General features: G+C 45.3%; 2 long non-coding RNA genes across 3 annotated transcripts in view; one reads left to right on the top strand and one right to left on the bottom strand.

Moving 5' to 3' along the window:
* The first annotated feature begins 7951 nt into the window (after positions 1-7951).
* Positions 7952-23793, top strand: part of Gm40630 — a 40383-nt gene continuing 24541 nt past the window's right edge. Inside the window, exons 1-3 of one of the 2 annotated variants that reach the window (XR_871601.1) lie at positions 7952-8170; positions 16212-16316; positions 17230-21368. This is a non-coding gene — a long non-coding RNA (predicted gene, 40630). Of the gene's footprint in view, positions 8171-15818; positions 16317-17229; positions 21369-23793 lie in introns of those variants that run through there. The other variant, XR_871600.3, reaches the window with a different exon arrangement.
* Positions 10452-23793, bottom strand: part of Gm51798 — a 36149-nt gene continuing 22807 nt past the window's right edge. Inside the window, exons 2-3 of the long non-coding RNA XR_003948997.1 lie at positions 19028-19171; positions 10452-11678 (exon numbers count right to left, since the gene is read on the bottom strand). This is a non-coding gene — a long non-coding RNA (predicted gene, 51798). The remainder of the gene's footprint in view (positions 11679-19027; positions 19172-23793) is intronic.

Here is a 23793-nt window from a genome sequence, read left to right as displayed (position 1 = left end):
AAGCAAAGGCTGTTAAAGAGGCTAATGATTGGCCCAAAGTAATTTGGCTCAGGACCTGGAACATTCCAGTCTCTCCGGCGCAGCTGCTGAGGTCCTTGCTGTGGGCAAGCAGGTTCATCTCCTTTCCAGGAACTTTCATCCACAAAAAACAGTTGGATTTTTGTTTTTCCTTCTTTTTAAAAATGTCATTCTTCTTACCCCAACCAGCTACACATTTCATCTGCTGGTTGGTTCCCTTAAAACTGTCTGTTCCTTCGTGTTCCAGCCTTCAATCCAACTGAACCCCAAGTCAGGCACAGCTCTGGCTCCACACATGTGACGTCATCAAGGCATCTGGTGCTGCTCCAGCCTGCGGTTTGCACCTGTGCCAGGAGGGGTGGGGCTGCTGTTCTTGCCTGCCTCTCTCTCTCTCTCTCTCTCTCTCTCTCTCTCCCTCTCTCTCTCTCTCTCTCTCTCTGTAGAAGGAGGGAAGATTCTGCAAAGATGCCTCCCTGTTTAGCCACTTCCTGCCACTGTGACCCTAGACACCATCCTGAACTTCAGTGCTGTGTTGGCACTGGAGCATACAAAGAAAAAAAGGAAGCAAAAACCTCAAGTGCGTTGTTGAGAAGGAACAGGCAGCAGACTTGAAAGCAAAGTCTTGAGAAGTGTCCTCCACTTCCTGGATCGATCCTGAGAGGCTTCAGTGACTCTTGGGAGGATTAAGCCAAAGGGTTTCAGGGAAACTTCTGGGCTTTTGTTCCCCTCAGTGGAAACCCTTGAGAAGTTAAACACACAAACACTTGGAGCGGGGGCCAGAGCTGCGACTGATCTGTCTGGGCTCAGAGGCAGTGGTCTTTAGAGCACAGACTGCCAGACACTTTTTAAAGCATTTCCTTTAATCGTTCCGAGCACCGAAACTGTTCAAAACAAACAAATACTAAAAACAAAGCAAAACAAACAAACACCCTACTCTGTAAAGTTTCTTTAGAGCTGTCCCAGCCTTAAGGAGGAGACACAAGTCTGGGGCTGCCACGCGCCACCCACTTTCTGTCTCCTGAAAGAGGTCAAAGGGACATCACTAACCCTATCTGCAGCTGAGAAAACTGTGACTCAGGGTGGCAGAGCGTCTTTTCCAGAATCGCAGTGACACAGGGAAGAATCAGGATGCTCAACCCTGTGGCAACCTGGGAGGTAGGAGCAAAGGACAGACGCCCGGGAGCAATGGCTCTTACCTCCAGCCCCCAAGCTCAGACTCTTGCCAAGGCAGCTGGATGGCAGGAGCAAGAGCATGCAGAAGCAGCGTCATGGAAGACCAGCAAGGGAAGATGGCGGTCTTCTAAGTACCTCTAAGGTGTGTGAAATTAGGCACTGGATTTGACCAGAAACATAGACACTTTCCCTTTCATCTGTCCAGGCACTCATTAATGTAACTACACCCCACCTTCCTGCTTGGGAGTTACCACCAACTCCACTGTCAGGTCGCAGATCACTCAGGGAGCTACATCCACTCTTGACTCAGGAATTGGCCACCTGACCTACAGCTGGTGAAGCTCAGCAAAGCAATTAACTCAGGAATAGGCAGGGGGACCACACCAGAGCCAGTAGAACTGCCCTCAGTTGCACAAAGAGGCTTAGTTTCTGCTGGCTGTGGACCTGGCGTGGTATAACCTGTCTCACAACAGCTTTGGTAGAACAGAGAGGTATAAGCTGGACCCTGATAAAGTTCCCTTGAAACCATAAGCACAGGCTGGGGAGATGGCTCAGCCAGTGAATTGCCTGCCTTGCAAGCATGGGGATTTGAGTTCCAATCCCTAGAACTCAGGTGAAAGGCTCAGCAGTGAGGGGTTCTTATGTAACCCCAGCGCCAGGGGAAAGAGTTCGATTCTTGAAGCTCATTAGTCAGTCAGCTAGACTAGCCCAGTCATTGACCTGCAGATCCACAAGAGACTGTGTCTCAAAAGGTAACACTGGAGAACTGTGGAGAAGAGACAGGCAGAGCTGGATTCTACATGCACGTGCACATATGTGCACCAGCATCCTCATGCATGTGTGCACACACAAGTACATGTACCACACACTATATCACACAGAGAGAGAGACAGAGACAGAGAGAGAGAGAGAGAGAGAGAGAGAGAGAAGCAAATCTTATTGTATACAGTGATCTTCCTCACAGATATTGTATTTGTATGAGACAATAATCTTTGTTGAAATTGGTTTGGGTCTCATCTTCCAACAGCAGACAGTGGGTCTTGTTCATAAACTAAGATTATATGTATGTCAGTATGTGCATGGATATATGCACACACATATAATTTCTATGGAAGATGTTTACTTTTGCTTATGGTTACAGAGATGTAAGAATCCATCATGACTGGGAAACATGGAAGCAAGCAGCAGGCATAGCAGCGGGAACAGGAAGTTAGAGATAACACTGTCAGCAAAAGCGAAAAGTAGAGAGAGTGCACTGGGCACAGGGCAAGCTATAAATTCTTAAGTTCACGTCTAGTAACATACTTCCTCTAGCAGGGCCACACCTCCTAAACCTCTCCAAACAGCACCACCAGTGTGGTCAGGTGTTCAAATGCCTGAGCCTACAGGTACACCCCCCATTCCATTCCCTAGCCCCCATTTTCCATGACCATAACTGAAGTGAAAACTTCTTTGGAGACTCAGGTCATAATGATGTTTTCCTGGGACAGACAAGTGAAAGGATGTTTTGCTGAAGCAGACACAGGTGAAAGGAGGTTTTGCTGAAAAAGACTTGTGAGAGGATGCACGATGTTTAGAAAGAGTGTAAACAACGCTATGGACAGTGGGAGGAAGCTATCGCATTGGTTTGCCTTGCTTTGTTTCATTAGTCTTTGCTGACAAGTTCATGTACTGGTTCACCTCGCACTGTGTTGCTGATCTATGTTATGACTTCATAGAGAGTAACTGGGAAAGAACTTCTCATGACGTTCCTGTGGCTTCTTGCAGCTTCCGCTGACTCATGATGGAGCCTCGTGATTTAGTTACTGGACCGGGCTGCCGCTGCTGATTCATGTATGGTGTCTGCCGAGTGGACTGGACCGAAGCTACTGATTCATGGTTGGAGGTTTGCTAGTAGGCTGAACTGCTGATATCCTAACAACGAAGACTAGAATCACCCCAATGAACTGTGAACAACATTGTCAAGGTTCCTTTCTAAATAGGTCTAGTTACCCTGTGTCCTAATAACCTTTCTTTTCCACTACTTCTAGTGGGTGGTGGGCTAGAAGGGAGGTTAAAGCATTTAAGAACCCTTATTAAAGTAGGTTTTGAAAAAATATAAGCCTACATATAACATAATGCAAGATACATTTAGTCCAACTTCAAAGATCCTCATAGTTTTTTTTTTTTTAAACAATGCCAAAAACAAGTCCAAAGTCTCTTCTGAGGCTCAAGGCAATCTCTTAATGAAACCCCTATGAAATCAAAGAGCAATTTATGTATCTCTAACATATAATGGTTCAGAAGATACATAACTTTTCCAAAATGTGTGAATGGGAACATAATGAAAAAATGCTAGAGCAAAGTAAATCTAGAACCCAGCAGGGCAAGCATCAAATCCCATAGTTCTGGTGTCAAAGAACTTAAAGAACTCTGCGTCTCCAGCTGCCTCCAACATACATCTTTTTCTTGGGCTGGTTATACTCCCTGTGAGCATCTCTTTTTAGCAGATATCCCACGGCTCTGGCTTCTCCAAAATCTTAGGGTACCCAACTGTAACCCAAGCTTTACTTTCACAACCTTCCACAATGGCCACTCACAGCCTCTCCCCGTCAGGGCCTTTGCTCCGGAGGGGGATGGTCCCCTGTCACTTGCTCCCTGGCTTCAGTGACTCTCAGAACCACAGAAGGGTTCTACGGCCCCTCACTCTTGTGCCTTTTATGACTCTAACCCTAACAACATATTGAACAACATTGTCAAGGTCCCTTGCTAGCTTGGGATGAACCCTCACCCTCTTGAATGGCAGTAGTCACTGTTTATGCTTGTGCCTGCTTTCTAGGAGCAGAAATCCCCTTAAGCCTCTCCCTTTCCCCGGCTGGAAGCTTACCTTGGTAGAGCACCAAGGGAAACCCTTCACTTGATTCTAGTATAGAGCATACTCTCCTTAATAGCTCTAATCTCATTAACAATCACAACCTCTCTTCCAGCACAAGCTGTAAGCTTCCTAGTGTCGTTGGTAAACCACACGTTTTATACTCCTTCTGTCTCACTTGCTCTGTTTTATTGTAAACATTATCAGCAGTTGATGTCTGAGGGTTTCCTCCACCAAAGAAATCTGCCTATGGCTTCTAATTCAATCTTAGACAGGGGAAAAGGCAGCCAGACTATTTGCCAAGGTATCACAGGAGTGGCTCTAGCCCAGTTGTTGTGAAAGTCCTTGAGATCTCAGAAACCTCTTGAGTTAGGCCTCTACAGTACTCTCTGTTCTCAACACTACTGTCAGCCACGATCCTTCTAGCATGGCCTTTTATACTGTGCTTGGAGCATTCAACCATTTTCTAGCCCAAAATTACAGTCTTCCACATTCCTCTCAAAGCACTATGGTCAGGATCCACCACAATAACCCCACTCCTGGAACTAATGTCTATATTAGTTTCTCTCTCTCTCTCTCTCTCTCTCTCTCTCTCTCTCTCTCACACACACACACACACATACATACATACACACACACACACCTCATACACACACTCATATACACACCAACACACACACCTCAAACACACAGACCTCACACATACAAACACTCCCTCACATATATACATATACCTCAAATACATACATTCTTTATACACACACACACACACACACACACACACACACACACACACACACACCACACCACACAGCAACAGAAACAGTACCTTGTTCTGTATTCCTGGCTGTCCTCGAGCTCTCAGTGATCCTTCAGCTTCTGTTTCCTGGCTGCTGGGGTTGCGGTGTGTGACTCCATAACTGGCGACTTGTAAGTTAAGAGCTTTTGATGTCACACAAACCAACACTTAAGAGGCAGAGGCAAGAGACTGCTGAAAGTCTGAGGCTGGTGTGGAATACATAAAAAAGACACTGTCTAACATCTATATCTATCTATCTATCTATCTATCTATCTATCTATCTATCTATCTATCTATCTATCTACTGTGGAATAAACTCTGAGAAAAAAAATGCCCTATGGTCCAACCTCATTCAGGGCACAAAATCAGTTTCACGTAGGTCAGAGGCATAACTAGGAGGAGTAAACATAAAACCCCCAAGAAATAATATTAAAGAACACCTCTAGGGGCTGAGAGACTGATCAGGGTACACATTCAGCTCCCAGCACCCACATGGCAGCTTACAGCCATCTGTAATCCAGTCTCAGGGGATCTAATGCCTCTTCTGACCTCTTCAGGCTTCAAGCACACACAGCACGTGATGTGCATGTACAAACATACATGTAAAATTAAAGAAGTGTTAAAAAATTAATGTTTTCAGGAGCTAGAAAGATAGCCCAGGGGTTAAGAGCACGTATACATGGAAAGGAAAGAAGGAAAATTCTAAAACATTTCATGAGTATCTTTATGGCCTCAGTATAAGTATTAGTTTCTTTCTTCCTTCCTTCCTTCCTTTCTTCCTTCCTTCCTTCCTTCCTTCCTTCCTTCCTTTCTCCTTCCTTCCTCCTTCCTTCCTCTTTCTTTCTTTCTTTCTTTCTTTCTTTCTTTCTTTCTTTCTTTCTTTCTTTCTTTCTTTCTTTCTGGTTGTTTGTTTGTTTGTTTGTTTGTTTGTTTGTTTGTTTCTCTGTATAACCCTGGCTGTCCTAGAACTCACTCTGTAGACCAGGCTGGCCTCAAACTCAGAAATCCACCTGCCTTTGCCTCCTAAGTGCTGGAATTAAAGGCATGCGCCATCACTATCTGGCTTTAGTTTCTTTAATAAATCAGAAAACATACTATTTATCTTAAAGGAAAGTGGTAAATTAATTACATTTAAACTATCAAAAAAAGTCAGTTGAACCAGACTTCTTTAAAAACAAAATGTTAATTAACTGCAAGAAACTACCAAATAAATGTGAACACAAGCCACAGACAGAGAGAAGATATTTGCTGTTTGACCATGGACTTGCCTGGAAATACTCTCCATAGAGTAAGAGGGTTACAGACATTTCAATGTTAAAAAGAAGTCCAAAGGCTTTAACTACACATCACAAAAGAGGGCTTTTAAAAGGCAAAGATACAGGAGTAGACCAACAGGGAAACAAGCCAATACCACAATGATCTACTCCATGGTCTTAAGAAGGAGGAAAACGCAGGCTCACACTCAGGACTGAAGGGGGCTGAGCATCCCAAGCTCCCACCCACCTGGAGGGGGTGGATAGAAATAGTTAATTGGCTCAGAAGCCTAGGGATTAAGTAAAAAGTTTCCTGCTCAACAGCTATCCTCCTGGGTATAGAGGCAGCATTGACATTTCCCTTGTAATTTCTCTTTGCATTAGTTTTATTTTGGGGTGCTGACTTTGTTGCCATGCAGCTTATACCTTTAGCTTTCTGGGCACCGTCTTGCTTGATGCCTCTCGCTTTAACAGGGAATCTTCTTTGACCTAGAGAATGCCAACCTCTTCCCCCTTTCTGGTTACTCACTTTTACTTAATATCTTTGACAATTCCAGCTCCCTTCTGGGCAGCAGCAGTGTCTGGGCACCATCGGTGACTGAGGCCCAAGTCCATCTCCAAGGCTTATGTCTCACTACAAATGGAGGAGACTCCCCTTCTTTCTTATACCTGGCTACAGGACTGAATTTAGCAAAGTGATTTGAACCCTTAGTGGACCAAACTCTTTCCCTTTCATTGTTTACATGTTGTTGCTCACAAGGACCCAAGCTTGGGGGGGGGGGGCTAGGGGGAGGGTTTAAGTGACCCTTGGGAGAATTATATTAAATCTCTGTGTCTCTGTCTCCTTGTGTCTCTTCTTCCCTCCCTTCCCTAACACTTGTCCTCTCCCTTCTCTTCCCCCTCCCTCATTCCTCTTTTTTTCCCTCCTTTCCCCACCTCTTCCTTACCACTCTCCTTCCTTCCCCTTCATTCTCCCTTCCTTCCTCCCTCCCTCCCTCCCTTGTGCTCCCCACTCCCTCCCTGCCTTTTTTCTTTTGAATCAGTGTGTTACTGCTTTGCCCAATCTGGTCTTGAATTCACGACATGACTAGACTGGTCTTGAACTGAGTTCCTCCTGCCCCAGCTTAGCGTGTGCTGTGGTTACACACACAGACCACACCTAGCAAATGAGCTTTTCTTCTTGCTTCCTGACATGTTCTCCCTTCCTTCTCCATGTCCAGCTTCGTGTCCTCATCAAAGTCCTAGCTGAGTGACCTCTGTTATTGGAAACCATTCCTGCTGATGCTGTCTGTCCCTTCAGAACCTCTCCTTCTGTTTATATTCAACGCCCCCGCCCCTTGTTATCTTGGATGCAGATAATAGAAAGCAGTTAAAAATAGCTTAGGCCATGAGGAAAGTGACTCACGCCAAGTCCAAAGGTACAGTGATTTCAGGGTTGGTTAACTCAGAGCTTCAACCGAGGCAGAAAGGCTGCATGTCCCTCCAGCTTTCCACTCTGCCAACCATTGTCTTAATGTGGGAAAGACAGTGGCTTCCTAGTATACATGAAGGATCCAAAGGGTCCAGTTGCCCGTGGGATAGACTAGAAGTTTCTTTGACATTTAATAAGGATGCATACAATTAAGAGGGTGTGACATTTCCATACATTTTACAGTGTGCAATGACCAGGTCAGGGAACTTCACATATTCATCACCTGAAAACATAATCTCATTGTGCTAGAGTCATCCAAACGCCTCTTTGTTTGGTCTTATTTTTGTTTATTTATTTTGAGACAGGGTCTCACTATGTAAACCTTGCTTGCCTGGGACTCACTATGTAAACCAGGTTGACCTCAAACTTTTAGAGAGCCGCCTGTCTCTGCCTCTCGCACGCATGCACCACTAAGCCAGGCACTTTTAAAAAGATTTATTTTATTTTAAATTATGTCTTCCCTGTGTGTGTTTGTGTGTGCACATAGTGAGTGTGCTACCGGAGGCCAGAAGAACATACCCGGTCCACTAGAACTGGACTTGTGTTCATGAGCCTCTCAATGTGAGAACTGGGAACTGAATTCGGGACCTCTGCAAGAAGAGCAAGTAAGCACCCTTGACTGCCGAGCAAGTTTAACTGCTTAGCCCTCTTCTAGTTATTAGAAAGATATGATTGACAGCTGTCAGCCTTAGTTATCCTACTATGGAACATTAGAGGTTATTTCTCCTTTGAGACTGGATTCCCTTCCACCTTTTCCTTCCTTCCTTCCTTCTTTTCTTTCTTTCTTTCTTTCTTTCTTTCTTCCTTCCTCCCTCCCTCCCTCCCTCCCTCCCTCCCTCCCTCTCTCCCTCCCTCCCTTCCTTCCTTTCCTTTTTTAGATGAAGTCTTGAGGCTTTGAAATCCCAACCCTCCTGTCTCCATTGGCCTGTTGCTGGGATTACAGATGGGAAACCCCAGGCATGGCTTGAGCAAAGATCAACTCGGCCCTGTACTAAGTGGGGAGGACCTTAACAAAGCACAAAGGCAACCCAACTTCTGAGCCAATGTGGAGGCTCTGCAAACTACACATTAGGAAGCAGGGATGTGGGCAAGCGGCTTGTGGGCCCCCTGCAGACTGATTCAATCCCCCAGGACTCTGCCACTCATGAAGCCATCTTCCTCATCAAGCCCTTGGGAGCCAGGGCTGGGTGGTGATCACCTTGATAACTCTTTCACAAACTGGCACATGGTCAGCATTTGACCAATGTCAACCCTGCCATCAGTGAGTGGGAAGAGCAGGATGATCGGGAAGGATGGCCAGTTAGAGTGGGGAGTTCAGAGGTCACACCCATGGAACACGGAGGGAGGACACTGCATCATTTTACAGCAGGCTTTAGCAGAAGATGCACAAACTTCACACCCACCAAGAACGGGGGTAGTTATGGCAGCCTGGTTAAAAGGCTATGGCTGGAGAAGCTGAACCAGCAATACTTCCCTAAGGAACTTTGTTCTGACTTTCCATCCTTGCACTTCCCGGCTACCATATGAGTTGGAATAAGCTGGGTTGGAGATGTAGTTTAGTTGGGAGAACTGGTCTAGCATGCATACCATCTGTTGAGGTTCGGTCTGTTGCTGTGTCCTGTAATGCTAAATACTGGCCCACAAGATCTGGTCACTCCTTCCCTGACAAGGAGATCCTCAAATACATCAAATGATACTATGTAACCTTGCCCCCCAAGTTATCTCTGATTGGTCAATAAGGATGCCTATAGCCTATTGCTGGGCAGAAGAGAGGTAGGTGAATTTTTGGTTCCTGGGGCTTGGGGTCTGTCTTAGTTAGGATTTTATTTCAGTGAGCAGACACCATGACCAAGATGACCAAGGCAACTCTTTTTTTTTTTTTTTTTTTTTTTTTTTTTTTGGTTTTTCGAGACAGGGTTTCTCTGTGTAGCCCTGGCTGTCCTGGAACTCACTTTGTAGACCAGACCAGGCTGGCCTCGAACTCAGAAATCCGCCTGCCTCTGCCTCCCGAGTGCTGGGATTAAAGGCGTGTGCCACCACGCCCGGCGACCAAGGCAACTCTTATAAGGACAACATTTAACTGGGACTGGCTTACAGATTCAGAGGTCCATTATCATCAAGGCAGGAACATGGCAGCATCTAGGCAGGTATGGAGCTGAGAGTTCTACATCTTCATCTGAAGGTGGATAGAAGATTGGCTTCCAGGTGGCTAGAAAGAGGGTCATAAAGCCCATGCCCACAGTGACACACTTCCTTCAACAAGGCCACACCTACTCCAACAAGTCCATACCTCCTACACTCCCTGGGCCAAGCATATCTAAACCACCACAGGGTCTGAGGCAGAGACCACAAGGAGAGAGGAAAGAGAAAAGATGATGCAATGGGATAGGTGGATTGTGAGAACACAGCCATGAGACCTGCCAATTGGAGTAGGAGTGGCCCAGATGAAACATGGCAAGTGATATCTCAGGGTTATTGAAAGGGTAGTAGACAAAATAGCAAAGAGGGTTTATATCTGCCAAGCTCAAGTGCTTTAAAGGCCTATTTGAAATATAAGTAAGGGTTTTGTGTCTTTTATTTGAGAACTAAATGATTTAAGGTGGGGTAAGAAAAACCAATAATTTTTACTACAACAACCATCCTTGGTTTGACCCCCTAGCACTATATAAACCAGATGTGGTGGTGCACACGTGTAATCTAGGCATACTGGAGGCAGAGACAAAAGGATCAGAAGTTCAAAATCATCTCTGGCAAAATTAAGTTGAGCTTTTCTTGCACATCTAAACTGGGCTACTGGAGACCCTGTCTCAAAACAAAAGCAACAACCAGGAGTTGGAATCACATTTATTATTAGTCAATTATCAATATATTCTTCCTTTTAGATTTTGGTGTTATTTCTTACAAAATGCTACAAGTATCACTACACTTTAATGACATATGCTGATAACTAGTAAAATCATACAATTCCATGTATGTCTGTATATACATATGATTACATATATGATAATAATGTCTGTGTGTGAAAGAGGTATAGGTAGATAGATACATATATACATTGATACATACATATATACATACATACATATCAGTTAGACTCCTGTGGTGAGCAGAGAGACATGTTAGATTTAAAATATATTTTCAAATTCTTTATGCTTCATCATTACAAGGTAGAGTATATTCCCCCTTGAGTCTGGGCTTTATTGGTTTACTGTCCTGTCTTAGTGACTGGTTGACCAACAGAATAAGGGAAAATCATGCTATGCATTCTGATAACATTGTAAACGACAGTGCAGCTGCCCTCTGGTCTTGGTCTTGGGAGCTCTGACTATGAGAAGTCAGAGATTGCTAAGGTTGGAGGAAGCACAGCTTCTCCAGGTGCAGGGGATTTGCTAATAGGTCCAGCCACAGTTGCCAGAGTTGCTACCAACAGTTGCCAGCAACCACCAGACCCAAGTGATGATGCCTCCGAATGATTGAATTGTCCCCAGCTTCCATCTCTTCCCAACTGAGGCTCCAAATGTGGAAGGCAGGTCAAGCTGTTCCCACACAGGCTTTGCCACATTCTCTCAGGAGCTGAGAGTGAAGCTAGGACCATTTTGTACAGTTAGGTTTGACCAGCACAGTGGAGCTCTTGAATGGTTGCTACCATGCCCTTCCTCAGAAGCCAGACGTATCCATTCTTAGGGACAAGCAATGGTTTCTGTTTGTCTAAAACAACCTCTACAGTGTATCCAATCATTTTTATTCAAGGACATCATCAATAATGTAATCTTGGTGAGTTTTGAAAGTCATAGCAATACAAAATGTCTGCCTGGCTTTTCACCCCGGACGTGAAACACAAGTCTGTTGGTGCTGTACGGCTTCCTGGCTCATATTTATTTGTGTGAGAAGCCTCCAGCAGGAGTATCCAATGTAACACATTCATTCCCAACTTAGGTCGACTTCAGGATTTCAAGCTAAGATCAGAGGGTGGTGTTTGTCCTAAGAGGCCAGTGGTGAGGGAGGCTGAGTCCCCACAGCAGGAGTACCAGGGATGTCTGCAGGATGTGACTAGTGTGGTGCAGGTAGGAGAGGAAGTCAGCAGGAAGGTGCTCATCCCAGCAGCCAGTTCTTCTGCTCAGGCAAAAGTTAAGTTAAAAAAATAAAATTCAAGCCAACTCTGAAAGTTAAAAGTCCCATGGTTTACATGTAAGACACACACATAAAGACAATTGTGTCTTGAAATTTTGGACTGGCCAATTTATACAACACAAGGGCTAATCAACCAAATAAAATTAGCATCATAAAATCAAACAAACTTGAATTTAACACAAGAAGCGTCAAGTAAGGGAAGAGTGTGGCATTTTATAATGGCAAAGGTGTCAGCCACAGTGAAGATCTGTGCATAGGTTTGGAGAATAATTACGTAGCAAAAACGCAATGAAAAGAGTCAATAAAGCAGAACAAGGAGGCTAAAAACACAATAAAACTTCAGGGAATAAAAGGAGAACAAGAAAGAAAATATTAGTGCTAGAAGATTTTAATTGTTTGATATAAAACTGAAGAGTAGAGATAATAAGAATATTGGACATCAAAATAGCCTAATAAGTAAGATAGATCCTGCTGAGTATGGGTTACACATCTATAATCTCGCTACTTGAGAGGCTAAAGCAGGAAGATTTTAAGTTCAAAGCCAGCCTAGACGACATGGTCTAAAATGCAGAACACATCACCACCACCTCTACCTCCATAATCTCCATCACCACCACCATCTCCACCTCCACCACCACCTGCATCTCCACCACCACCTCCACCATCACCACCACCATCACCTCCACCACCATCATCACCATCACCTCCACCACCACATCCACTACCTCCTCCACCTCCACCTCCACTACCACCTCCACCATCATCCTCACCACCACTATTAGAAAACTGTTTGAATATACATATTCAGATGTTGAAATGCTGAATCAGAGAATATGTCTTCTTTAAAGTAATCATTCATTAGTGGGAAAAATGTGACTTCACTGGGTTGAAATAACACTGCAGTAATTCTCAAACTGTGTTAGCAGTACAGCAAAGATTCTCTGTCAGCAGGACTGTCACAGTGCCCAGCAGGTAGAAGTGTCTGCTCCACAAGGCTGATGACCTGAGTATCTATAATCCCAGAGCTCCTACTGGGAAAGGAGCGGAAGAAACAGGAGAATTGCTCAGAAGGTCAAAGCCAGCCAGCCTGGAGCATAGAGCATGCTTGTGACCTGGTTGGGTTTTGTCTGCTTAATACAAAACTCGAAATAACTGGAAAGAGAGAATTTTAATTGAAAAAATGTCTCCATAATATTAATATATAGGCAAGCATTTTCTTGATTAATGATTGATGTTCAAGGGACCAGCAGTCACTGTGAGCAGCGTTCCTGGGGTGTATAAGAAAGCAGACTGAACAAGCCGTAAGGACCAAGTCAGTAAGCAGCACACCTGCATGGCTTCTGCTTCAGTTCCTGCCTCCAGGTTCTTGCCTTTAGCCCTGACTTCCCTCAGTGATGGTTGTGACATGAAGCTGAGATAAATCCTTTTATTCCCAAGTTTCTTTCGGTCATGATGTTATATTACTTCAATAGAAACCCTAACAATTACAGGCAGAAACAACAAGAAAGACCCTGACTCAAAGAAAAGGAGAGAACCAACTCTCAAAATGTGTCCCCGGACCTCTTCTTATATCCACAGTCACACACATCAAATAAAGAAATAATTTAAAAGTCTCTAACAGCATTTCTGTAAAACTAAAACATTATTTTTAAGTAATTGTAAACCTAAGACCTTAGTATGGAAAATTTTAAGTCTCCAATAATCGTGTTGGACAAACCATGTCGAAAGTATGGAGCATCAGCCCAGCCATGCACATGCAGGGCCTCTTACATAGTCATAGCCATCTCTGAACCTGAAACCCAGCTCTCTGGATGAGAGGGCAGGAAGAATTTGAGGCCTATGCTATATAGAGAAATCTGCATTTTAAAAAAGAAAGCCCTGAATCTATGGGGATAGCCAAGTTAGTGCTCAGAAAGATATCCAAGGAATTTCATATCGAAAAGTGAGAAACAGTACAAGTATATTAAATGTCTACTTATGAAAAAAGAATGAAATAAGGAAGGATAGGTGGGAAAGAGAGTCTAAGTAAAGATGCATGCTTCACTTCTTACAATAAAATCCAGGGAAAGGGCAAACAAGCACAATATAGATATATTAGTCAATCTAATCAAGAAAAACATCAAGTTTAACTGCATGATGTAAGGATGAAGTTGAAGAGATCATGGCTATCTGTTTGCTCAGTGCTCTGCACAGAAATGACAATGGAGTCCCTAGAAAATAGAAATTTCCCAACGTGGTCAGAACAGAAATGAAGTCTAAACAGACCAATGAATGTGGAGGGATTTGGAAATGTTATTAATAGGCTGGTCCCAAAGGGTCCTAACGCCTTAGGCTAATTCTATGAGACTTTTAAGGGGCTGCTTATTTTAATGCTATTTAAACTACTCCCAAACAAAGGACAAAACTGAAACCCAGTAAATGATTTAAGAGGCCATGAGAGGGCCAGGGCTCAGGAGCTGAGTGCCTGTCTGGAATGTGTAAGGCCTAATATTCAACCTGAGCAGTGAAGGAAGAGGAGGAGGAGGAGGAGGAGGAGGAGGAGGAGGAGGAGGACGAGGACGAGGACGAGGAGGAGGACGAGGAGGAGGACGAGGAGGGAGGAAAGAAGAAGGAAGAAGAAGGAGAAGAAAGAAGAAGGAGAAGAAGAGAAGCCTGTGGCGTATGTTAGTGTTTCTATTGCTATAATAAAACATCATGTCCCAAAGCAATTTGTGGAGGAAAGGGTTTATTTCAGCTTGTTTATGCTGATCACAGTCCAGCACTGAGAGAATTCAGGGCAGGAAGTCAAGGCAGGAACTCAAGCAGAAGCCATGGAGGACTGCTGCTCACTGGCTTGCTCCTCGTGGCTTGCTCAACCTGCTTTCTCATACAGCTCAGGACCTCCTGCCCAGGGATGGCACTGCCTACAGTGGAGTGGGCCTTCCCATATCAATCATTGCTCAAGAGAATGCCCCACAGGTTAATCTTATAGAGGCATTTTCTCAATTAATGTCCCTCTTTTCATATAACTCTAGCTTGTGTCAATTTGAAAAAAAAAAGGACACTAACAGAAAACCCCTACAAAAAGGAAATAAAAACATATACAACCACAGCCCTATCTCATCTGTATATACTGTTGAAAATTTCAGAATAAAAATCCCCATTAAGGTCAGACAATAAATAGAAATATGTATTATAGCCATTATTATCTACTGTGTTAGAAATATGAAGCAGGATAACTAAACCAGAGGGGAAATTAGAGGTATGAAAACTTGAAAGTAGGAGATAGAGTTGTTATTTTTGGAGATAATATTGTTTACCTAAAAAACAAAACAAAATGAGAGAATCAAATAAACATTTATTATGACAGGAAAGTCTACCTAAGCAGCCAACATTAGGAAATTAATAGTCTAATTATGCAGAAACAATTACCAATTAGAATATGACAGAAGGGAACCCACACAAGAAGAAAGAATAAATCACTCATAACAGAATGTAAGAGAGGTCCTGTAAGGCAATGTAGGGAAAATTTAAACAGGGGAGGGACATGTCGGACAAACATGTCACGTTCATAGATGGGAACAGTCTAAGTTGGGAAGGTGATGGTTGTCCGGAGTTAATTGTCCATACACACAATGAAAAAACAAAACAAAACAAAACAAGCTTCAACAGGGATAGTCACGGGAAACGTTGAGAAGTACTTCAATGTTGCCTGGTATAGAAACAGTTAAGTGGAACTGTGGAACCTTAAAAAGTTATCCACATAGTCAGTGCCTTCAAATATATACACACATTTATTTCTCTCTATATACATTCATCTCTCCATCTGTCTCTATCTTTCTATCTCTATCTCTAATCTATACCTATATCTTCTCTCTCCCTCTTCCTATATCTATCTCTTGCTATCTGTCTGTCTGTCTGTCTATCTCCCTGTCCCTATCCCTATCCCTGTCCCTATCCCTGTCCCTGTCCCTGTTCCTATCCCTAGCCCCATCCCCGTCCCCATCCCCGTCCCTATCCCCAGCCCCATCCCTCTCACTGTGTAACCCTGACTGGCCCGCGACTTGCTAGATGGACCAGGCTGGCTTTGAACTCACAGAGACCCCCCCCCCTCCTCTGCCTCTGCAGTGCTGGGATTAAAAGCATACTTAGCAAGAACGGAACTATTGATAAGACTGATGAGGGTCCCTCAACCCCACTCATCAGTCAGAAGAGTCCCGCTTCTTCTGGGAATGAGTGGTGTTCTGTTCCCTCTACCACTGCTAAAGCCTGGCTGGGGGCAGCCCAGTGCAGGCGCAGCATCAGTGCAGAAGACAAAATTCTTATGGATTCTGAGTGCAGAGCAGAGGATGGGTTCCTATGGATTGTGAGTATAGCAGCTGGGACCTCAGGCAGTACTCCCCTACTGCACAGCGCAGGGCTGCTGCTGCTACAGGGTCTGCTCTGAGCACCCTCCAGTGACAATGGCAAACGCCACACCTGGGTGATTTTACCTTGATTCTGTAGTTACAGTAAATGTTACTTTTCTGCTTTCAGCAACTTCTCTTTATTCATCTGTTCACTCCGACAGCCAACAGTATTTACTACCACACCTCCCCCACCCTTGCACATGTGTGCTGAGCAACATGCTGGAGACACTCGGTGAGTACCAAACGGCTGTGGGTCCGGGAGGATGGGCCTGACCATGTCCTGAGCAGATGTAAATCAAATGGAAACCCATGCCACTGTGACCCTACTGAATGCTCTCGCGATAAAGTGTAGACGGTCACCATGTTTCTACCAGTCTGTGAGGCTGGGGACTCCCTAAAAGAGATGAAATGCTAGAAATAAATATGGAGAAAACAAGAGAGTCCACTCCAGAAAGGGGGAAAGGACAAAAGGCAAAGTCATCGTCACCCTGGGAGCTGGGACTAAGCTCACTCTGAGATTTCCCTCGACCTTTGAAAATTTGATCCCCCTACCAAGATGGAGTGAGCCACTGTTGCTGTTGCTCATTTTAAGACTCTCAGCGACTTTCTGAAATGGCTTTCCGAAGCTCTGTGCCATTCGCATGGATCCTAGTGTCTCTGAAGCTGGTGAATACGGTGTCCAGTGACTTCCCTCTAATCCGTTCATTTCATCTGCTGGCCTTGGCACTCACTCCCTTACCGCACACGCATCTCCCAACTCCAGCAAAGCAGAACATTCTTTGTCCCTTTCTTTATCAGCAAAGCCTTTTCTAATCAAGTGACTGGCTTCTCCTTCCGAAGAAGTGAGCAGGTGGTGCCTCCCGAGTGCATGGGGCGGGGCCTGGATTAAGCTAACATGGTTTGAATTCCAGTCTTTCCCTTAGTGATTGGAGGCGTCTGGGGTGGTTTAGATGAACAGTGGAGGACCCTTGTGGAGAGTTTAAGGACCTAGTGGAGGCTGGGATGTTCTGACCGTTTAGACAACCTACCAAGGCTTTGTTCTACATGCTCTTAAGCAGTTCCTCCTCCTCCTCCTCCTCCTCCTCCTCCTCCTCCTCCTTCTCCTCCTCCCCTCCTCCCCCTTCTCCTTCTCCTTCTTCTGGTAGGGGAAAAAATATCTGAATTCCTGGAGATTTGCTTTCGAGGGAGAAAACCTGAAGAGCCAGCATGTTCCTTCACCTCATGTTACATCTGGGATGAAGCGTGAGTCGTAGTCTTAGAGGGCTTGGCACAGACAACAGTTCAGTTGAACCCTGGTATTCTCCTGTTTTTAATGACCTTGCCTTCCAGCCACAGTACCTTGCCACCAGCTTTTAGGTGTTTGTGCCTTGAGAAGAATTCCTCTGACATACATTAGCAGGGCTACTGCAATGTGGACCTTGGTGATCTCAGAAATGACCTTGCACGTAGGCAGGGCTGAAAGTAAGACAATCTCAGCTCTCTTGTAGGTGACTTTCCTGGAGCCACATAGTAGGATCATTGGCCTACCTCACTGGCCTCAAACCACCACGTGGGACAGACTGACAGACTGCACTGTCTGGTCAGGACGACTGTCTTCCTGAGGGACAGATCAGTTTTAGGCTCTCAAAAGCACAACACACCCAGTGAGACCAAAGTGGACAAACAGACCAGGAAGTAAGAGAGTCCCCAAGAACCCCATCCATGTCTGAGGACCATTTTAGGAGACAGCTGCTTGAAACCGGTTCTCACCAGAATTCCTTAGGCTGGGGGAGGGGGGAGGGGCGGGGAGAGGGGGGGGTGGGGTGGAGCCCCGGAGGATTTGCTTTCCTTTGGTCTCTGTCTTCCTCTTCCTCACTCCTTCAGGGTTCTTTCTTTGGAGGGAAATACATTTGCAGCAGGCTGGTCACTGGCTACCCGTGATTCCAGGATGCTTTCTGAGATATCTGCACAGTGCGCATCTGCTTTGTCCCAGAGCCTGGGTGATACTCTGAGGCTGGGGAATCGGACCTAAGATCTAACTGAGGCCTTACTTGTGGACCAAAAAAGCACATTAAAACAGACCAGGGCATCTTTCCCTCTGCCAGCATCCTTTCTGGGTGCCGGTAGGATTCTGAAAGCGTTCTGCTTTCTAACTCAGATGGAAGACCTGAGATCCGCCCAGCACTGGTTCCTTTTATGCTGAGTCAGTTTTTATAAACACTGAGGAAGCATTGTGTGGGCATCTCAGGCATTTTGATGCTAATGATTTAATCTCCCTTTGGCTCCACTAACAGCTGGGGCCAGACATACCATGCTGGTGGCTTAGAGACCCACTGGCAGGTTTGCCCCAAAGGGCCAGGAGGTTGGCACCCCCCCTCCCTTCCCAGTGCCAGCCTTTAGGCTGGAGGAAATGCAGAGGCTGGTTGCCTTTTCTTTATCTCAGTTTCCTTTGGCCATCCCATCAAGAACGGCAGCAGCAGGAGGAGGGTTCATTCATGTGTACCCATGAATATGTTGCAGTCTTCACCTCTGCTGGGTCTCTCTGAATCTTGTTGAGGAGGTCTGTGGGGGCGGGTGAGGGCAGGGCCTTATTTAGGAGAGGGAGGCCCACTGCAAACTCTGTGGGGATGTGTTGGCAAGGAAGGGAGGGGAGACCAGACAGGGACAAAGGCTTACACCAACATGAACGACTTTTTGCAAACAGGTTGATTCTCAGCAGCTTTATCTACCTCATTTTGCTTATCATGAGCAACTGTCTGCTACTTATCCATTCTGCAAGAGGATCCTAGGGCAGCTTGTGGGGAGCAGGTGCCACCCCAGCTTCTGGCTCTGAACTGTTCCAGGTCACGTTTCTTTCTTCAGTTCTACTTAGTGTCTGTGTGCCCCGCCCCCACCCATGAGCAGACCACCGAGGAGAGGAAACGGTTAACATTAGGAGACACTAAAGATACAAGTGTCACCTACAGTCCTGAGGGCTGTGATCCAGGAACCAGGATGAAGGGAGACTGCCACCTACGGGCCAGGTTCCAGGGATGTCCACGTGTGGATTCTAAGGGACGCAGAAGGCCTTCCAGGAATGGTTTGCTAGTTGCTCTTTCTGCCAACACACTAAAAACAAAACAAAACCAAAAAAAAAAAAAAGTGATTCATACAAAGAGGCATTTTCTTCCTGATTTGCAAAAGAAGTTTTCCCACAGGCATGCCATTTTTTAAAGCTAAGAGCTGTCTACACCTCTGAACTCATCATCCAAATTCAATAGAATGAGGTGGGTGCTCCCAAGCTTCTGGCCTGGGGTACAGCTCGGTGGGTAGGGCACTTGTCTGGATCCTCAAAACCTTGAATTGAATCCCTAGGACTGAAAACACAAACAGCCAATTGCACATAATGGAGCAGCTGTCCACTGCTGTCGGCTGTGAGGGTCCGCGGAGGACCCTGATCCAGCACAGCGCCTGGACTGTGTGGCTGCTTGTAGGAATGAGTCCCTGTGATGAATCAAAGACAAACAGCATCTTGCGGCACCATCCCAAAAAAGTAGCAGGAGAAATAAGGATCAGACAACTACCGACTCCACGACAGTAGAGTAGTAGGGTGTGAGGGCCTTGGAGAATGGGCATGGGAAAAAGAAGGGTTGTCTCTCAACGTAGAGAAGAGCTTTACATACAGTAGAGCCCTTGAACTCGGAGCTAGACTGTTGGATGAGGTTAGCTCTGCTCCCAAAGTGAGAAAGAAAAGTCACAGAATGTGAGCGTGGGCTACTGTGTTACGGCGGTCCCAGTGTGGATTATACCACTGCCCTTTGTTATCTAAGAGCAGTGTGTTTGTGGGCATCACACCCCACCATTCCACAGTCTGCCGTTATGTAATCAGATCTGACTCCACACTATCTACTCAACACTGAATGGTTAAACAGCCTGCTCTTGTTGCAGAGAAGGGAGGAATCCAGGTGTTTGGATGAGGGAGTGGTTCTAGTGTTTCTTCGTGGTTTTGAGTGTGTATGATGTGGGTACCTGAAGTCGTGTGTAAATGTGCATATTATGTGCGATGGGAAAATTAAGGGAAGATCATGGTTCTCTTCTACCAAGCCAAAAGATTTAGAGGCTGTGGCCAGCATGGCAGCTCATAGAGCAGGCCAGACTCATCCCTACAGCCATCCCTGCATCCCAGGGTCGTCCCAGAGCCATCCCAGAGCCCCACTCATTGAGAGTCATCACCAATTGCTTAGGAAAGAGAAACTAACAGGTAACACCAGAAACTTCTGGAAACCATTCAGCATTCTTTGTACAAATTTTGTGGCCAGTTCTCATGTTGGCCTCATTTGGTCTCAAGTGTGTCTGGGTGCAGCTCCGTGGTAAGTGCTTACTGAGCATGCCCAAGGCCCTTGGTTCAACTCCCACCTGCAATAAATAAAGACATAAGTCAGACGCTGTGGAGTGTAAGTTCCAGGGCCTCTCCAGACAGTGCGGTATTAGCACAGCTGGATTGAAGGGCCTTTTCCTTTTCATGGATGTGCCTAGCAACCAGGAAGATTGAACGTCTGTACTGTGTACTGATAAGCAATCCGTACTCTTGTTTCATGAACTTTAAATTTCATATAAATCATGTGTTACTTTGCTTCATTTTTAGCTAGTTATGCCCGTTGGATTTACCCATCCCAGAGCCATCCAGCTGACCTGGCTCACTCACTGTGATGAACGCAGTGTTGAACTGCTTCTGTAACCACACTGTTCTCGCTCCTTTTTACTCCTGTGGGTCAGGCGACTTGCTTTCACGGTTAGCTATTTCAGAATACTGAAAAGGACATTCTTCCAGTCCCCATGTCTCTGGACACACGGAAGTGGAATTGTTGGTCAGCTGTTAGCTTCCAAATGTGTCCCTGTGTTTCTCTCCATTCTAATCACCTGCTGGTACTGTCTCACTTCTGGGGGGCATGAAACAGCTTCTGATTGTTTTAATTTGCATCTCTCTGACTTTTAATTTAATAGCACACATTTTCATGTGACCACAGACCATTAAATGTCCTCTTCTGCTACCTGCTTGGTTGCAGTCAGCTGCGGTTTCAGTGTGAAATGTCTCCCACAGCTCTTATTTGAATGTTTGGTCCTCAGATGGTGGCATTTCAGGGAGGATGTGGCGGAGGTGGGGCCAAACTGGAGGAAATGGGTCACCACTGGTAAGTCTAGTAGGTTAGAGCCTGGCCTGCTTCCTGCAGGCTTTCTGCTTCCTGACAGCCAGGCTTTCTGCATGAAGGTGAAGGCACTCCTGAACCAGGAGCACAAATCATTCCTTCTCCTAAGTCCTGGACAGGTATGTGGTCACAGTGACCAAAAGAATAATTAACACACACACACACACACACACACACACACACACAATTTTATACATTCTTTCTTTTTTGGAGGGTTGTGTTTACTTTTTCTTTATAACTTTTAAGAATAGACTGTATACTTTTTATAGCGATTGCTTGGCAATGTGAGATACAGATGTCTTCACCAAGTCTATGTTTGTCTTTTCACTTTGTCAGTGGTATACTTATCATGAAAAACCATTTCTAGCAGGGCATGACGGTACACTCCTTTAATCCCAGCACTGTGTAGGCAAGGGAGGGTGATTTCTGTGAGCTTGAGGCCAGCCTGATCTACAAAGCAAGTTCCAGGAGAGCCAGGGCTACACAGAGAAACTCTGTCTTCAAAAACAAATGATAGAAACAAAGAGAGAGAAAGACTAATTTCTAAGTCATGTAACTCAGTGTATAATTGTTTCATGCTAACTTTTGCTTTTGTCTTATTTAAGAAACCCTGCTTCATTGGAGGGTGTGATGGTTTGTATATGCTTGGCCCAGGGAGTGGCATTATTAGAAGGTGTGGCCTTGTTAGAGTAGGTGTGTCACGGTGGGTGTGGGCTTTAAGACCCTCATCCTAGCTGCCTGGAAGTCAGTCTTCTCCCAGCAGCCTGCAGATGAAGATGCAGCACTCTCAGCTCCTCCTGCACCATGCCTGCCTGGACGCTGCCATGTTCACACCTTGATGATAATGGACTGAAGCTCTGAACCTGTAAGCCAGCCCCAAGTAAACATTGGCCTTATAAAAGCTACTTTGGTCATGGTGTCTGCTCACAGCAGTAAAACCCTAACTAAGACAGAGGGCACATCAATATTTCCTATAGTTCTGGTTGCAGTTTTTCACCATGGCTGGAACTAACTCCAACCCCCCCCCCCCAACACACACAAAACTGGTAAACTCTCTATTGTTGTGATAAACCACTCCGACCAAAAGTAGCTTGGGGAGAAAAGGGTTTGCTTGACTTCCATAATAGAAGAAAGCCAAGACAGGAACCCAAGGCAGAAACTGAAGCAGTCACCATGGAGTAGCGGTTCTCAACCTGTGGGTCTCCTTGGTGCCTTCGGGCATACATATCAGATATTTACATCATGACTAATAACAATAGCAAAATTACAGTTATGAAGTAGCAACAAAATAATTTTATGGGGGTGGGGGAGTCCCCACAACAGGAGGAATCGTATTAAAGGTTGCAGCATTGGGAAGATTGTGAACACTGCATGGAGGACACTATTTAGTTGTAGTCTCCCCTCCCCCAGCCTGAAACCTGCTTGCTCAGGGGTGGAGCTTCCTGCTCATTCGTTCTGCCACGCCCACTGCTGGAACCTGCGGAGCCACACACGTGCACCTTTCTACTGGACCAGAGATTATTCGGCGGGAATCGGGTCCCCTCCCCCTTCCTTCATAACTAGTGTCGCAACAATAAAATTTGAGCCTTGATCAGAGTAACTGTCTTGGCTACATTCTTTTCTCTCGCCACCTAGCCCCTCTTCTCTTCCAGGTTTCCAAAATGCCTTTCCAGGCTAGTACCCAGGTTGTGGTCTGCTGGCCGGACACAACATTTAGTGACTTGCTCTCATGGCTTGCTCAGCTTTCTTTCTTTAATTAAAAGAAATTTATTTTATATGTACACATGTTTTACACACATGCATACCTGTGTACCGCATGTGTGCCTGGTGCCTGCAGAGGTCAGAAGAGGAACTGGAGGTATAGATAGTTGTGTGTCACCGTGTGGGCGTTGGGAATCAAACCCAGGTCCTCCGCAAGAACAAGTGCTCTCAACCGCTGAGCCATCTCTCCAGCTCCTTGGCTGGCTTTCTTATATCCCTCAGGACTATTTGCCCAGGGGCAGTAGCACCAACAGGAGTTGAGCCCTCTCATTTCAAGCATTCATCAAGAAAATGCCCTGCGGCCATGCCTACAGGCCAATCTGATGGAGGCAGTTCCTCTCTGAAGCTTTCTCCTCCCAAGTGACTCTAGTTTGTGTCAATTCGACAAAAACTAAGCAGCATGGTGACACATGAATTTTTTTTAAAATTTTTTTGAAACAGTCTCTCTATGTAGTCCTGCCTGTACTAAAACTTGATATGAAGACCAGGTTATTCTCCAACTCACAAGAGATCTGCCTGACTCTGTCTCCCGAGTGCTGGGATTAAAGGCATATGCCACTGGACCCAGCCTATGAATCTAGTTTTTTGTTTTGTTTTGTTTTGTTTTTTCTTTAGAAATATACTTAGCTCAGTGGCCTTGGCTTCGATTTTGTAGACCCACAAAAAATAAGCAAAGAAAACCACTACGAGTCAAAACCTGGTTGCTCTTGATTGAGTAGCCTTCCTTTCCCTGATGATTTGAAATGTCACTTGTCACATTCCAAATTCTAATTTCTTCTTTTT

This window comes from Mus musculus, chromosome 10 (genome assembly GCF_000001635.26).
Source record: "Mus musculus strain C57BL/6J chromosome 10, GRCm38.p6 C57BL/6J".
Lineage (NCBI taxonomy): Eukaryota > Metazoa > Chordata > Mammalia > Rodentia > Muridae > Mus > Mus musculus.
Note: the sequence above shows the minus strand (reverse complement) of the source record. Positions and strands in the feature narration are given on the sequence as shown.